Below are 16,012 nucleotides of genomic sequence, written 5' to 3'. Positions count from 1 at the left end.
CGATCGTGGAATAAGTGTATTCGAGAAATAATTTTTACGGCATTCTCGAATCAAGTTTTGTTGTTTTTCTTTTCATTTCAAATTTATTCTACTGTCAATTAAACGACTCATAAACCCTTACTTTTATCAAGTTTCATAACATCTCTGTATAGTGTGTATTGTAAATGATTAAATAGACTATATTGGTAAAGAATATAATTAGTAATGAAGAAGTTTCCTTGGTCTGAAAAACATTACAAACAAAAAAAATGATAAAATGTACCAATATCAATAAAATTTTATTATAATTCAATAACTGCAGATTGATCAAACAAAGGTCCGCTCATCGGAAACAATTTGCATCCATAAACAATCCCCGATAACCGAATACAAAGAATCAGATACGGATATAACGTAACCGTAAAAGCTGAAACGTTACATTTAGATATATCGGTAGCCATAAAATAAGGCCCAATAAAAACTATCTATAAAACGAACATTTGTGACGAACAGATTTCTCTTCACACGTCGCCTACAGCACCTTTGTCCTATTTCAGTTTGTGTGACGTCACGTTCCGTTTGCGGTTATCCAAATTTAAAAAAACACGCGTTTGAAAACACTATAACCGTTCCAATTTCCAATACATTTTTGTTGTTATTTTACGCTGGCTGGCGCAAATTGCTTTAAAATTACGTAGAATACTTTTTATTTTATTGGAATTTGGATATAAAATTCTCTTTACCCTAAAGCTTTGAAATAAAATTTGAACGCTAATGTTGCTTTAGAAGCACAATATTTTAGACTTGACCTGTTATTACCGTACCAAAAAGGCATTACGAATTTCCGATATATGGAGCGACTATATCATACTTTTATACAAAGCTCTGTATATTGTTTCAAATATTTTTTGTTTACCCATGAAAGAATAACAAATTATTATTCAAAGTTTATCAAATCGTCCCATTTTCCAAGGAACTCAATCTCTCATAATCAAAATGGCTAAATTTTATAGCACTGCAGTGTACGTTACCACATTTTCATGCACAATTTCAAACACTGCTATAGTAAACAGTGTGTGACACAAATACTCGACTAGTATACGTATAGCGGACTCTGAAAGCACTTTAAGACGCAGGCCATAAACGATAGTGATTCAGCACTTTGACGGGGAAAATGCGTAACAGTATGCATTGAAATGATGACATAAGCAAAGCGCATAAGTGTTTTGAGAAAATAGCTTTCGGAGGAAATACGTTCTGGATTAGTATTTCTACTCGTACTTTTGCTCCTCGATTCACTACCACTATCGACTACCGACAACCGGCTAGCTATCGACATTTTGACATTTAGAATGTACTGCAATGCTCTGAAAAGAGTTTCTACGACGCCCGTCAGAGGCGCTGATCAGATTTTCATACAAAATTTCTCGATGACAGGTCGGTTGTCGGTAGTCGATAGTAATAGAGAATAGAGCTACTGATTTTATGCTAAAAATTGATATATCATTAGTAGCTGTGAATCTAAAGGCTGATCCCAGCACTAGATTATAAACGTGACAGCAAATGTATAAAAAGTCAAACGGTTATTATGCAAGATATACTGAAACTTATGGAATGTTGATAGTTGTACTTATACGCATGCTTTATTAATCAGAACTTTTATAATCTTATGCTATACGGGAATAAACGCAATCTGGGGTAAAATGCAAGCTTTATTAATTTTTAGTACAAATAAGAAAAATACTTCCCTAAGATTGCACTGGTAGTAATCGTAAATCAATATAACACACGTCACAGAACACCATATAATAATACAATTCACGGTAAATTTACTCTCATTCTTCTAAAACAACGCTAACAAGATTGGGCAACGGAGCTTGAACTCAATAAAATCCCAATGTTTTACTTCCTTGCCCCCAATCGAACTAACATAATTTTGTTCTACATACATTGTTCCAATAAATGAATCAACACATATAAGTCGCCGACCCGCCAACACATGTCAGCGACCTAATGTTGGCGCCTTAATTTTTCAAAAGAATTATGTCAACTGTCTTTTTAACGCGGTCGATAGTGTATTTGACTGCTGTTTATGAGGTCCCGATTTCGATTCCTGGGTCGGGAAAAATACTATTGGCCGGAATCTGGTAACGTGCTCGGTAAAATAATTCTAAATTTGTAGGTAAATGGCGATATGTGCATCTGTTTCTTACACTTACGGGTATAACAGGCATTATATTCTGTATGTATGTATGACAAGCGACTTGTAGTCTCTCTTTAGAAATAAAACCGCCGGCAAAATCCACCGACATTACGTCGGCGGGTCGGCGACTTCGTGCGTAGACTCTATTATACTACACGATCAGTGATCTCAATACTTCGATCGAAAGTTCCTTGTTCCTAATACAGTATATTCTTAGGGTTAATAAAACGTTCATAACTTTCATTTATGGTTGCGTATGCGGTGATTAAGTAACCAATGTAGATGCTATAAATTTATTTGTATAGGTAAAAGTGGTCTGATGGTAAAATGTTATAAGGTTTATCCGGCTTTATTATTTCTAGCTAAGATTAGATGGGTTAAGTTTATATACAGGCAAGAGTTATTAAAATTTGGTTGAAATAAAAAAAATGTTGAAGTTTTTGATTGCTTTTTTAGACGCAAACAGACAGTGGGTACTGATGAATTGATTTTTTGTGTGTTATGAATGTACGTGAAAATGATTGCAATGATAAATATTTGGATATTTAGGTGTAAAACAAAAGCACTGCTTAAAAATGACGTCACTCAGGTAAACTACAAAAGCACCTAACTATAAGAAAAATTCAAACAATACAAAACTAAGTTCTAAATTTACTAAAAGAAAGAACTTTTACAAGTAATTTCTTCGGAAGTAACGTTTGATGTTCTACTTCAGTTCATATGCCAAGTAAAAGTTATGATTTACTCAGTTTTTATTTGTATTCTACGGCGGACGCCTGCCTTCATCTATTACCTGACATTTTACTGCCTCGTAATAACTTACGGCTACTACCGGCCAAGTTTATTTCTTTTACTTTTTCCTTCTTATAAATTAACTCATTGCAGGATTAAGCGGCTAAAAATAAACGTTTCGTCTTTATCTCTAAGGAAATAGACATAAGGCCTATTACACCCACGTACCGATTAGAAGTTTCTAGGAAAAAGACTGGAATCTACTGAGACTACTTAAAAATACCGCGTAATTACCCTATTGACACAACAAGCTACGCATTGAGAGGATTGTATTGTTACAATTACTGCACTTGTCTTATGTAGATACAACAAAACGCATTGTGAGTCTTGTCATATCGAAAGTCGGTTTTACGGCTCACGGATAAGCTCGTGATATCGTATTTGAAAAATAAAATATAAAAAGCGGAAAGCATTATCAACTAATCCAATAGGCACTAGTCACGAAACCAAATAGGTATACCTACATATTACATATATTGCACTTTTTTTACTGCAATTTATTTCATTAGAATCAAGGATACCTAGAACTTTCTATCTACTACTCTAAACCTACTAAATCTAAGTTTAGTTGTACGTGTATCGTTTATATATTGAACTGCATCAGAGTGATGGGAAGAGGCCATTAGCAAACGATGTGGCCTGATTCTGTCAATCGTGTTTTACAAGGAGTTTCGAAGGTATTGCGTGTATTTGGCGTGTACATTATTTATTTCTTGCAGTGAATAAAGTTTCGTTCCTTTTCTAAGAACTGTAACGCTATTTTCTATTCGGTATTATCGACTAGCGCTTTTGACATTTAAATCACTTGAATATTATCGAATTTGCGAAATTAAACAGAGATGCTGATGCGATTTTTATACGTTAGTTGTCTATACTCGATAGTGGAAGAAATCACATACATTATATTTTATTTGAAATAATTGTTTCTTTGCATAATGTATGTTACCTATAATATCTAAATCAACATAAAATATCTTCTAGTCAGGTAGCTCGAGTATGTAGTCTTAAATACTTATTAAAGATCATACACATGAGGTAACGAAGATATTACTACGCGAAGAAAGCTAATCTAATTTCTTTAAAGCAAATTCTTTATACGAATAATATTAAATCTCGTCATTCTTAGAGAAGTTGGGCTCATCCCAAATGAATATTTTATGAAAGTAATTATGCTAATGATGAAACCGAAGAGTTTGCATGACTTATAATGAATATAGATGGTAACAATGCAATGGAAGTACCGTGTACTCTTTGTCTGCGGGTAAGACGCGTTACGACTCTTTACTTTAAAATAAGAAGAAATGTTAAGGGGAAATATTTTGTTGAAAGTAGGTTATTAGGAGACGACTGTCATGAATTTGAATCCTTCCGAATTTATGCTTTAATAGAAATATAAATAAGTAATTTCGGCAATCGTTTTTCACTAACATCTACACACGTAACACATAAACAATTTTATATTTTGGATAGTACAGCGAGGATAATAAGGTATACCAGCCTTTAATTTTCAATCGCGTTTAAGACCCGTTGCATTTTAATATTAGGATTGAGAAATTCGCCATGGATATAGTCATTGACAATCTTGAAAGGAAATGTTCATGATAAGTTCAAAGTATCTAGGAGAGATTTTCTTGACGTTTAATGTTTAAGCTTTGTTGCAGAAGCCATCATTCATCGAAATCAGCCTATTTGCTTGGTTTAATAAACGAGTCTCCGAATTCTAAAGAGAAAATATCATATTTACCATCTATTTACACCGTTTACCAACTAGTTAGTGCAACTACTTCTGAGAACATTTTCTGTACAACAAATATGAGACAACTTCCTTTAACGTCAAGTTATTGTAGTCATAATAAAGTGGAACATGCATTATAAAGACACGTCGTTAACTTGAAGGAGTTTGTTTAAGATACAACTGCGACCCACTATAAAGTTTTATGAACATTTTAGTGTAATTGCACCATTTGTTTATTACTATTTGTTAGTGTACAGTTTATACAACATTTAATTAAACTTGGTTTTTTGCAGTAACAGGAGAAATGCAAAGTCGTGGTATCAATGGACAGCCACTGTGCAGTACATTGCAGCTTCACCATAACATACGAGTCGCCATTATTTAAGAAAACATACAATGTACAGAACAGTGGCTATCAAACGGTTGTCAACTGAGATACACAATAGCCCGTGGTCTTGGTTAGCGTTTGGAATCCCACTCGCATTGCAGGAAGCACCTTTACTGCATTATTCTATTATCCTAGCATTATTTTTCGTAATGGTTTTTTTACAAGGCGCAGTTGCAACTTTAGTTAACAGGAACTTATCCTATCCATCCATAGCAAAATCAGAACTTGTAATATATGTATAGGTCAAAAAACCCGTAGTGTTTCTGTTTACGGAATCCGCATATAATTAGTTACCATATAGTCTAGCTATTCGTGCAGCGAGCGGGATAAACGGAATGTATGCTATTTGAGCTCGAACATTCGGCCAGTAGAAACTGTATGTGGGAAGTTCGTGACAGAATTGGGCAGATTGCACACGTCAGATAGGATTTTAAATCGGATGCAAATGGAACGTATGCGATCTCGGTTCTTGATAAATATCTTCTTAAAGAAATAAGACGTGCATACATTTTACAATTTTCATTTGATTTTGGCTTTGAAGCCTATGACTCAAATAAATACATTGAAGTTTATCAACACTTAAAATAGATGCAAAATATATATTTTTTATATTAAGTAAAGTTCGCAAAGGTAGTAAAGTATTCGAAGTTATCGAAAAATGATGAATGAATATCAAATCAGCCCCTTTACAGTTGTAAGAACTATTTTTGTAGACTGTGGAGACAAAAAACAAGACAACAGATTTATAACTATATTTTTATGCATAATTATGCATACGGATATTTCATAAAAGTGACATGATTATATTTTATCACGGGATAAAACTATAATAAAATATATTTGTACCATGTCAGTGATATGTTACCGTCACTTAAATTACTATTTATGACTTTACATACTGTTAAAATATATACGTATCTGTTGTTTTCTGCTGTGTCATCTGATACTATTCAAAAATAATGTGTTAACAATGATAATGATGACGGATGACGTGAAATAAATAAATTAAAACGTCAGCAGTTTCGTGATTTTGCACGAAATTAAATCATCCAGTTTAATTTACGAAATATTTTGTATGAAAATTGTATGAAAGTTTGACAATAAAAATTTTGTAAGTTGGACTCATTGGAAACATGTACATAAAACAATAGACTGTAAACTAAACTTTTGTAATAGAGATTATGTATGTTTAGTAATTTATTAATGTCATATTCATAAGTCTAATGAATACGCAGGCGATACAATAGTCCTTAGAAAACCGTGTGTTAGAATTATATTTGGATCCAGATTTGAAAGTATCTGAAATTTTCAGTGTTACACACAACTTTTTATTGCATATTCGTAGTTTTAAAACTAAAACTGTAAATTTCATGTACTAACATTTTACACCACAGCGCGTCGCCCTAGGGAGTGAATAAATGCGAGCCTATATTGAATTTCTATCGTTGAAAGTTCTCGAGTGCCTGAACTCTTGTGGAACATAAAATATTATAAAATGCGAATAGATTTAGGAGGAGAAATGTTATCTACGAATACCCTTCAATCACCAAGATGCAATATTTTGTTTCCTTTTTTTAATACTTAATTAAATCGTTAGAAGAGGTTTTTATGATACAGTAATTTTAAGTATTGTTCTTTTGCGTATGAAATGATTGATGAAAATGATTCTGATTGTGTAGTTTCACCTAAAATTTTAAAGTGTCTCTAATAATAAGTAGAGACGGCCGAGATACGTGAAAGTTCGGACAAAATATTTTAATGATAAGTATTATTCAAGAAAATAAATAATCTATTATAATGGATACAATACAGAGAAAAAGACTTAAACATCTTCGAAAACAAACTTTTTCTATACAAAAACTTTTCCTTTGTAACACATTAAAGGTTAACAATTCAAAGCTATACAAGAAATTACAAAGTGACTTACAGTAGCGTAAACATAAACCAAACCTATTACAAACTCGAACCCTCGTGTTTAGTGACTGTGTAATTTCTCAATGTTCATACCACAGGGTGGATTAGTTTAGTAAGGCATTATCTTGTAGCTGTTGGCTTCGGGTGAAGTCGGATGATATCGGTTTCTTTCGTCTCAAAATAGTATGTTGAATGTTAGAGGCTTTAGTTACGCTCGTTTAGTTTATTCTTGAATTAGTTTTGATTCTACAATGGCTTGATAATCTTACAATATTTAATAAATGTTACTAAAGAAAATTAGAAGAATACTCCTGGTACTTCGTTTCGTAAGAGAGCAAACGTTTTGATCAAAGCCATAGCCACTCTATTTCAAAGGATAAAAAGACTATTAACTTTATATGAATTGCTTTACGATCCAGTCACGCGGATGCATGAGGAGCCAAGACAAAAAAATACTCCTAACTCTTTAAAAAAAGGACAAAATTCTTAAGCATGGAATTTTTCTTCATCATTTAACCCTAACTCTGTCTCATTATTTTATTGTTACACACACTCATTGTATAACAACTATCAAAATTTCGACGAGAAATAGTAAAGCACATATACCGTACGAAACTTATTCACTATCTATACTGTATTCACACAGTTAACCTATTTAGATACGAAACGTTGAACTCAAACTATCACGACCCGCCTATGACGGATTGAAATCATCCCGTTACCAAGTAAATATGATTATACTAAAATTATTTGTTGTTTAACTGTGAACGTATTCTGATACCGTTGTGATAGATTGGTTTCACTTATGACTCGTGTCGTATAAATTTCGATAGCGCGAGTAATGGATTTGAACATTATATTAAAGGAGGCAATAAACCTAAATAACTAGAAAATGTAAGACAAAGTTTATAGATTTTCATCGTTAGATAAATTTATTCTGGAATATCTAAACTTTTTCGACGTCCCATTCATTAAAATACGTACAAGTCCCATGCATCTTTGCGTTTAACTTCCCATCCTGTGAAACAAAATCCTTTCAAAAGTAAGTTTGAAACTAGGTTTGAAGTTTTGACTAGATTTGTTAATTACGTTTTTATATATAAGCTGTGTCTATCGTTCATTGCAACTTTCAGTTGTATAAGAGCATAAGCATGTTAAGCCAAGCGACCACTGAAAACACAGAAATTGCCGGAAAAATACAGTCCTTAACAAAGAAAATAACATAACACATAAGATTACGATAACATTCCCGATACATTTACTATCAAAACATAGCGAATATAAGTTATGTAGTAAAGTTTTTAGAACTAACGAGTCAAACTCCTTACTGAATAGCAAGTAGATGTTAGTATTCAGGATGTAGTTGCATCATTAGCAATGGATAACAGTCTAATGTTTTGATGTATTACTAGTTTTATTTAACTTACCCTTTGGAAACATAAACTTGGTTTATTTAATGGAGTTGCATATTTCATGTGCAATTTTGAAACTCTAAGACTCTAAGTGTTAGAAACTGTAAGTAGTTGATTCAACTACTGTGATTTTATTCTACTCTTTTTAAACGAAAAAAGGGTAGACAATAATGCTTAAAACGATTGATTATATTATCATCACAATATCAAAGTAATAGATTTCACATCAGTCTTTGTTTTTTCATTATTGTAAACTATTTTTATTATCTTTATATTAATTAAAATACCCATAAGCGGCCAAGCATCCAAATAATGACCAAGGCAGAGGTTGCTTAACCAACCGATCTTTTACCTCCTGGTAAGCTCAACATAGGTGCTGTAGTTACTTGTCTAACAGTTTCATTGCACCTTAACTAACGTGCTCAACTCAAAGACAGGCCGGAATATCATATATTAACTAGCCTCAAGATCAACAGGCGTTTCCGACCGCTATTTGAAGACAGTGCAATATATCAAGCTTACATTACAATACCCGAGATCTCTGCGGTACCTGTCTGCTAGCGTGTTATTCCTAGAACAGCCATCGTTCTGACAGAATGAAGCGGTAGTTCGCAGTTTACGGCGATGTTTGGACGAAGTTGTAAATATTCATATCTGGGGGGCTATCATGTATTTCAGTTGATAATCATTTGAAAGCCACTATGTTGTACATTGTTTTCTCCCGTAGATAATAGTGATTAACACGTTACGTCAAAGCAGCAATGTACTGAATAGTGATCATCATTGTGAAATGAGATACGTGATAAGCATTATAAATGTGAAATTGTCTATTTATTACAGTTTTAAGGGCTGAATGATACTGAACAATTAATGGAATCCAGTTTAGAGGTAATTGAAATCTTGGATCTTTTACCGAAAGGAGGTGAAACTTAATACGCGAGACTTTATAGCTAGCAGTCCGCAGTGGACGCAGTATCATAGAAATACAGACAAAAAAACCTTAAGGTACGCTCCGATTCTGACGCAGTGGACACGCAGCGTTGGGAATATTAAGAAATATTATACATATATTTTTTTCTATACGCTTTAAATTATGATTTTCGTAAATGATGGTTTCTACAATACATATTTTATATATTTTTTAATATATTATATTAAAACAGTTCTATCCAAAAAGTTTGCCAAGGCATATTATGTTTCAATGCCCTCACAATCGTTCTAGGATACGAAACGTTTTTAACAAAATTACTTTAAAGCATCTCATTGTTATTTTAAATCCAGTTAAAGTATTCGAATATGCATTTCGGTATGCAATTTTAAATAAGCATGCTATTCTACGGTTTAAACGTTTTGTTCTAGAATAGTTTCAAAGCACTTCGTCTCGATACTGTGGTGTTCTTTGAAAGGATTTGTTCCACTTGTACTACCGTATAGCTTCCTAGCAAATTAAATGGAGACTTCATGCTTCATTTAGCTAAGTGTATCGTAGTGTAAAATGTTTTTAAGTGGATTGAGATTAACCTTTTTGAATAGCGGTTCGAGATTTACTTTTATTTATTTAGAATTCGATTATATTATTAGTTTTCATTTCGTTTTGCAATAACTTGCTCAATTTGAAAGATTTTATTGGTTTATTTCAAAATTTAAAGTATTCAGTTTTATTTAAATTTTATTTTAAGACGACCATCGTAAATAATTCCGAAGATGTTGCTATTAATTACTTACTGAATTTTGATACTATTTTATACTAATTGTGAATCACTTTTTTAGAATATATTGCTCATAAAAGTAACTTAAAACTTCGATTGAACTAATATGGGTATTAAAAATATTTTTTCACGAATAAACAAATGGTTATAACTGATCGTCAAATAAAAAAAATGGTACTATATTTTCACTTGGACATTTTATCAGCAATTTTATTTGTTACACTTTATTTATTAGGTACAAAGTAATAAACAATATTTTTTGTTTTATTTCCATATAATCGTTGATACAGATAGTGATCTTCGAAGTTATTGCTGCTAAAATAATACGGTCGACTTAATTCCCTATGAGTTATTACTGTAACTATCAGAAATTCTATGGAGCGTATATTTTGTGCTATCTCGAATCTGAGAAATTATTTCAAGATGTTTATTAACCGTGATTGAACAGGTGCTTATTCTATCGTTATAGTAGACTCAGAATTTCTAGTAAATTGTACAACATAATACTATAATGCAACGAGTCTCAAGGGCGATTGAAAATTGTTAGTGATAATTTACTAGAAGTTCCCACCGACTTACACCGGTCTTGGTCACGGGCAGTTATAGTAGTAGTCATTTAACGCATTTAAAAAAAACTTATTTTGTATTAAAAAAATTTGAAACGTTTTTTGCACATGTAAATTTACAATAAGTTTGCTTTTTCTTGCTATAGAAAATACATCATTTGAAGAAAGAAAGTTATGACATAGCGATCAAACGAGACTTTTAAATCCCACTGCTTCTTTATAATAGGATTTAGTCTCACTAGATTTAAGATGAAAAACTTCAAAACCATTGAAAACACAAAAGAACTGATTTTTCGAGAAAATTCTCAAAGTCCTTGTTTAACTATTCGTATTAGAAAACTAAAAATATCAAGCTTTGTACTTTGTTGTGTAGTTATAAGAAAATGTTGAGAAAAAAAACTTTCAAACACCTGAGGGCCTATGCTTATTACTGGAGACCAAGTAAGTCAGGTACAGATTTGAACTGTTAGTCATAAAAATGTTAAACCTTATTTTAACATAAACAACCGTTGACTGACCAAGCAATGTAAAGAAGAAACAATTTAAAACGTACATAAAAACTACAAATAGAATAGCTTCTATCAAACAGCTACAATAAAACCAAATAAAAGAAGCAGCAATTCTCATGTGAAAACGTTTACATAAGCAAAACGCTACTTAAACACATTTCTTACAACATTCAACTCGTATAAAATTCTAAATCTGCCGGCAAATAGCTGTAGTTAACTTAATGTACTCTAAAGACGGCCTTATCGTACAAGAATACTACAAAGACGTACAAAATTGAGCCTCAGATCGTCGAGACTTTAAACAGACACCGAATAAAAGGCATAGAGGTTTTTTTACAACCAAACATACGTAATGTTACGCAGTCGTTCCTTGTTAAATACGAGGAAAGGGAGGAATACAATATGAGTTCTGCATTGCTATTTATCGGCCACGTCACCGAAGTACCATCCACTATTATGATTTTTTTTCATATAAATTAGAAGGAAACTAAAGTACGTGGACCCACCTGGTAATGGAACCCGAGACCTCATGCTTAGTAGTCAACACTACTGGTCTTATCACAGAAGCAGCCTTACAGTAGCTCTATTCTCTACTACTATCGACTACCGACAACCGACCTGTCATCGAAAAATTTTGTATGAAAATATGATCAGCGCCTCTGACGGGTGTCGTAGGAAACACTTTGGCAGTACATTCTAAATGTCAAAATTTCGATAGCTAGCCGGTTGTCGGTAGTCGATAGTGGTAGAGAATCGAGGTACTAGTCACTGCTAATAAGGGAGTGAGCCTATTGCCATTTACGGGGCACGTTACCAACTCAGATCTACTATTAAGAAATATTTTACTATCATTTAGAAAGGCCTTTGCCCGATCAAGACCTTATGATCAGCAGTTATATAGACCACAAAAGCAGTATATTTTCACACCCATTTCCTTCAACGTATGCACATATTTGCTAAGAGCTTTTTGTATCCCGAATATTCAGTGAAGCGATACATAAAAGTGTTGGACATTGCGAGTAATGATTTGACTTTTATATTCCTTGTACTGTCCTAAAAGGTCCGCTTTGCCTTAAGTGCTGAATAAAAGAAAAGTTTGTTGAATCACGACACGATCTGTAGTTGCTGAGGAATATTTTGTTTGATCTGCGAAAGTGTTGGATCATTATTTTTATTTTTGTTAACACGTTAAAAATATAATCTCTGAATTTGTTTCAGATTTATAACATATATTTACTAATACACTAAATCAATGCGTGGTAAAAATATAATGCTTATGTACGTTTGAAAAATAATCAAAACATAACTTTGCAATAAACCTATCTTGTTTGTGAAATTTCATTTATGAATTTAAAAATATAGGTTGCAGTATGCACCGGCTAAAATTGGTTCAAAAACTTCAATCAGTGGCACCAATGTTGGCCAAATGTTCGCTTGGAGCTTAATTGGCAATCCATAAGTTGGAAAATTGACTTTAGATCCAATATGTGAGCATAATATCCATCGCTTGTGGTTTCGCTAATCTGGGGAACTGAATATTCATTAAGGCAAGTGCCTCTTAGAAGCTCGTAAGCTTGCCAAATAGTTTAGTGTAATGGTATCAAAAACCTACTGTAACGTTTAGTTCGCGAGGATATATAGGGCTTTGTACTCTTGTTTATTTAGCCTTGTCGATAATGTCTTTATATAACAGAAGGTTTATGTTCTGTCTGACTTTTAGGTCATGAGCGTAGAAAAGACTTGTAGTCTTGCAAAAGACGCAGCGATAGTTCTTTTAACTGCAACTATTCTTTATTTGCGATGAAAATTGGACAAAGACCTGCACGTGCAGGATACAATACTCTTCATCTCGATACTTTTTCATTAAACGCTTTTTGCTGATAAACAAGGCTATTTTAATGGAATATATCTTTAAGAAAAAAAAAATTAAATATATATGAGACGAAATTGTCTGAACTGCCTTTACCCTTACACTCGGTACAGCGGCATGAAAATACTAAATTAAGTTAAAATCTAATTGTTTTACCAAATCCTTTATCATTTTCATGCAATACAAAATAAAGATCTCCCAAATCAAAATCATTGATCAAAATTCACGTAAGCATTACTTGGTGGGTAAACAGACGTAACGTATTCTCTCGTCGAACCTCGTAATCAATCATGTTTAATTTAGCCCGAGAGTTCATCAAGAATTCCAGTCGTTACGACCAAAAACCGGGGTACACGTCACGAGTAGCAAACAACTGGCCTATACGTTATTTGCAGAACTTAACATACTTAACTAGCGGATTGTGCGTGCATTTAAATACACCTTTACTTTTGCTGCAGTGCTAGGTATGCAAGGGATAATCTTGCATTTCTTTTTTTTTCGTCATTTGTCAACGTTCTCTTAGTCTGTCGGTCTGTTAAACTTGTATGACTATACAGCTAGCCAATTTTGAACTTATTTACCCCGAATATAGACCTGAAATGAGAAGACTTATAACTTTATTATAATTCTCTGTTTTCATTTTACGCAAATTATCTATGCACAAATTGGACGACAGGAGTCCCTAATAAGAAGCCTAACCTAACCAGAAATATAAGTACAAGTGATGCTCGTGAACACAAACATTGTATGAGTAACCAAAAACAAAGCTTGTCCAATCGTTACAACAAAAATGGATAAGGTAAGTCGTGATGCGTAAATTGTATCAATACAAAACGTGATTTCCGATAGGGAAAAGTGTCTACATTTACGCCACATCCTATTCTTTCGCATAACCAAGCGCTTTTCTACCCTACGGCGTAATATAAACATATAGAGGTACTTACACGAACAATCAGGTCGATGTATGCCACACGCAGTCCTGTGAACAAATGGAATACGTATTAGTAATGTGGAGTTGAACGATTTTCCTCTCAAGTCACCCGTGCATGCGTTTCCGCGGCTTATAATACATTTCCTTTATCGACTTGCTTTGATGTTTGAAAGTGAAAGACCGTTTTAAGTGATCAAGTGGCTGTTTTGTTTTGACGGCAACAAATTGGATTTCTTTGTTTCGTAGACGGGGGCGTTTCGGACGGTCTTCATTTTCCTTAACGAAGGTTTTTTAACTTTGTTGTAATAGAAACCTCAGATGCTTTACAATTGTTTGTAAAGCTCTAGATTAATGACCTTTGAAATAAAAGTTAGGGTGTAATCACTTTTTATATTTGCGGAATTACAACATCAAAATAAATATTCCCACAATTTCCGAAATCAAATACCACGTAAAGCAAAAGGTAATTAATTTTGTTAGGATAATGTAAGCCAGGAGTTTTGAAATGTACGCGGTCATATCAAATAGCTTCACAAAACTGAAAATACACTACGAGAAATGTAGGTAAATCCCATCCTCTGAACTTTTCATTAAACCAAACACGAAATTCGAAATATAATACTGATGAATACCTCTTTGGCTAGAGCCAGTTATGCATACGATATGGTCCCGAACTCTCGAGTTTAATTCCCAAGTTGTGTAAAAGTGCTAGTGACATAGTTTATTCAGATTACAAGTGCCTGATATTTTGTCGAGTAAAAGTGTTGCGGGTAGATCTGAAGGTATTTGATGATGTGGGAGACGACGTTATTTATAACTAATCGGACCAATATGGGACGTACAACCAGGAAGAAAGAAGTGGAGGTTCACTCCGTAATTCATGGGGCCATCATATTAAATTCCAAAAAACATGCAAATTTATAATACACCCGCGCCACTTTTAAGCTTTCAGGTTAAGGTGCGAAAAGATAAAAAAGTATAGAAAAAATATACGAAAACGGGTAGAACATTGCGCAAAATTCTTTAGTGATAAAATCCTTCGCTATCTCGTTTTACTTCAGTTCCAAACAATTGAAAGGAATTTACGTGGAATTTAAACTGAAACAAAACTAGGATTAAGCTGTGGAACCGACGGGTGGAATTTTAAGGCGTGCAAGTGACAACGTTAGTGCAGTTTCAATATGTAAATAGCTGTACGTCGCGCTAAACAAATTGTCGGGGAAACGGTACCTATGTTCGTTGCACATGTTTGTTTGGTACTCTTTGGGTTTGCAGTTTTATTTGTTAGAGAAACACGTATTCCAGTATCTTAACAATAAAAACAAACATAAGACAAAAAATAAAAATGCATGTTGCTTCGCCTTCAATATTTAATTTTGATGGTATTCTGGTGTTATCGTAACTTTTACTAACACTTTTGAAACACCGGCAAGCTTAGAAACTTTGTATAATATAACCATGCTCTACTATTCTGCGCCAATCACACCTAGTTTCTTGATATGGTCCACGTACCTTGATTTTGGACAGCGTTTATAACAGCCCATGCATTAAACTCACTTACACTAAAAAAAATCCGTATTTATAACTTATCGATATAAACAATTTAAGTAAAAATATATATAATTCTTTTCTTCGACGGTATTTACTACATAGAGCAACTCGAACAAACACTTTGGAGTATCAATTAAGAACTCATTTGTCAATGTCTGACTTAGCGTGTGCGAAATGTCTGGGCTTTACACATAAGGCTTGTAAGCGGCTGGAAGAAACGCTCTATTCTTGAAATACCTACTTGACTTGGTTTTATCTTTTTATTTTAACAGCAGTTTTTGTTGAAATAATAGACAATAGTACATTTATAACAATTAAATAACAAAATTCACTTTGTGCTATATTACGATGAGTAAGTATCTATGTTGTTTCGTCCCGTAGAATATAGGGAGGTACGTAAGTGTATCAATTTACTCCGATTAAAGTGATAGTAACTTTTATGTATGTCAGTTT

At 33.3% G+C, this 16,012-nt stretch overlaps 1 protein-coding gene across 1 annotated transcript in view; it reads right to left on the bottom strand.

Annotated features, from left to right (window-relative positions):
* Positions 1-16,012, bottom strand: part of LOC142976538 (angiotensin-converting enzyme-like protein Ace3) — a 239,229-nt gene that overhangs the window by 88,883 nt on the left and 134,334 nt on the right. The window contains exon 3 of the mRNA XM_076119962.1: positions 14,022-14,056. The gene's annotated coding sequence lies outside the window, so the exon portion shown is untranslated. The remainder of the gene's footprint in view (positions 1-14,021; positions 14,057-16,012) is intronic.

Source organism: Anticarsia gemmatalis, chromosome 11 (assembly GCF_050436995.1).
Source record: "Anticarsia gemmatalis isolate Benzon Research Colony breed Stoneville strain chromosome 11, ilAntGemm2 primary, whole genome shotgun sequence".
Lineage (NCBI taxonomy): Eukaryota > Metazoa > Arthropoda > Insecta > Lepidoptera > Erebidae > Anticarsia > Anticarsia gemmatalis.
This window is presented reverse-complemented; position numbering and strand designations above follow the sequence as displayed.